Source organism: Gavialis gangeticus, unplaced genomic scaffold (assembly GCF_001723915.1).
Source record: "Gavialis gangeticus isolate Ggan-Ray unplaced genomic scaffold, GavGan_comp1, whole genome shotgun sequence".
Taxonomy (NCBI): domain Eukaryota; kingdom Metazoa; phylum Chordata; order Crocodylia; family Gavialidae; genus Gavialis; species Gavialis gangeticus.
This window is the reverse complement of record NW_017729001.1, coordinates 15,932,475-15,934,759: the sequence shown is the minus strand read 5'-3', so window position 1 is coordinate 15,934,759 and position 2,285 is coordinate 15,932,475. Positions and strand designations below refer to the sequence as shown.

At 57.8% G+C, this 2,285-nt stretch overlaps 1 protein-coding gene across 2 annotated transcripts in view; it reads left to right on the top strand.

Annotated features, from left to right (window-relative positions):
* The window catches only part of YDJC (YdjC homolog (bacterial)), a 44,404-nt gene that overhangs the window by 14,492 nt on the left and 27,627 nt on the right, over nucleotides 1-2,285 (top strand). The gene's annotated exons all lie outside the window — the stretch shown is intronic.

Sequence of the window (2,285 nt, the reverse complement as noted above, 5' to 3'; positions counted from 1 at the left end):
TGGTGAGGGAGGGATTGGGGCTGGGGTAGGGGCAGGCACTGCCCAGCCAGGGTGGGGTGGGGTGTGGGACAGAGCCACAGGTGGCTCATCCAGGGGGCGCAGGGAGAAGGGAGTCAGATCCCACTGCTGCTCACAGCCCTGGGGAAAGCATAGGCGTGTGTGCCCCCTGGATCTGTGTGCAGGGCAGAGGGGAGGAAAGTGGCACTGGGGGGCAGATTGATGCCCCTGTGGTGAGGGAGGGAGTGGGGCTGGGGTAGGGGCAGGCCCTGCACACCCAGGGTGGGGCAGGGCATGGGACAGGGCTGTAAGCGGTTCGCTTGGGGGGCCAGGGGCATGGGGGGCAAGTCCCACTGTTGCACGCACCCCTGGGGGAGGCACGGGGGCTGTGTGCTCCCCAGATCTGTGTGTGGGTGGGGTGCTGCTGTGGTCTGGGGTCAGGTGATGCAGGGCTTTTCCAGGTTGGGGAGTTGGGCTGTGGCTGTGCTCGGGGTGGACAGCAGCAGTACTGGCAGGGTCAGGGGAGGCCATGGCAAATTTTTGGGGTGACTGTTGTTTCCACCCCCAGTGCTGCTATCACCCTCTCTGAGTGCAGCCCTGGCCCAGCCCCCCACCAGGAAGAGCTCAGTGCAGCCCCAGTGCAGAGGCCTCGATCTGCCCCCTCCCATGCCCGTTCCCTCCCCCTGCCCCTTCTCCCCAACAGACTTTCCAGCTGGATGCTGGTCTCCCACTGCTCGGCTGCATTCCTGGCCCTGCCCATGCTGTGGCTGTGTGCAGGCACATGGCATTTATCGGCAACATTATCGGCCACAAAAAGCCTATTACTGATAATGTCAGTTTTCCTTTTATTGGTGCTGATACGATATGGACCGATGTATCAGTGCATTGCCAGTGGCAGGCATTCTGAGCTGTATCCCTAGTTCTGCCACTGACGTCCTGCATGACCTTGGGCAAATCATTTCCCCTCTCCTTGTCTCAGTTTCCCCATATGTTGGTAAGTTATAATCAGTTCCCTTGGGATGGGGAGGATTTGTAAGAATTAACTTCTGCAGGTATCTGGAGATCATTCTAGGCAAATGCTGTAGAGGTCCATATTGGGATTCGTTAGGCTTTGCTTTCATTTGCTTGATGAGAAACTCTGCATCTGATAGATGTCAGTTTGAACCTTCAAAGTATTTTAAACACTGGGGGTTGGTGGCTGAGTGCCCAAGCTTATCATCCAATCCAGGCAGGATTTTGGTGACAAGTGAAAGAACCTGTTATCTCTAATCCAGCCCTCAGTGATCATTTTGGATCACAGAATCGCTACACAGAAGATGTACCCAACTACGCTCAGTGAGAGGCCCAGGACTGAATTAAGTCATTGTTGTGCCTTGGTCATTCTGTGCGTGGAGAGAGGGAAGGGTCACTGCTAAGAGCACCATCCTTGTGGGATGTGTGGGAAAGGCTACAGGAACAACATTTGAGAAGAGGCTGTGCAATGAGCCTGGAGATAAGGTTGGTTTTGGAGGTGCGCTATCAGTCCATATTGTATTGGCACTGATAAAAGGAAAATTGACGTTATGGGCAATCAGCATTTTTTGGCTGAAGTGACCAATAATGCTGCTGATAAATGCCATGGGAATGCATTTATCAGCTACAGCATGCACAAGACCAAGAACGCAGCCTGGCGGTGTGGAGAGTGGCATCCAGCCACTAAGTCGGGGGGGGGGGCAAAGAGGTGCAGATCAAGGCCTCCACAGTGAGGGAGGAAATGGAGCTGGGGCAGGTGCTGCCCAGGCAAAGCAGGATGTGGGGTGGAGCTATGGCTCATTTGGAGGGTGCAGGGGGTGGGGAGAGGGAGTGGCTTCCACTGCTGTGCACACCCCTGGAAGACGCACGGACTGTGTGTGCCTCCCAGATCTGTGTGCAGGGTGAGGGTGGGCTGCCCACTGTGGGCTGAGGCTGCACAGGGCTCTTCCCGGGGGGGTGGGGGGAGGCGGGGGCTGGACCAGGGCTGTGCTTGGGCCAGGTGGAGTGGTGTGGGTGGTGGTGGCGGCACTGGGAAAGGTGGCTACAGCAAATTTTGGGGTGGCTGTAGCCCCACTTCCCAGTGCCACCGTCTGCCCACCCCTGCCTAGCCCAAGCGCAGCCTCAGTCTAGCCCCCCTGCTGGGAAGAGCCCAGCACAGCCTCCAGCCCCAGCCCACAGTGAGCAGCCCATCCTCACCCTGCACACAGATCCAGGGGCACATGCCCCTCATACCTCCCCTGGGGGTGCACACTGCAGTGGGAGCTGCCCTCTAGGTG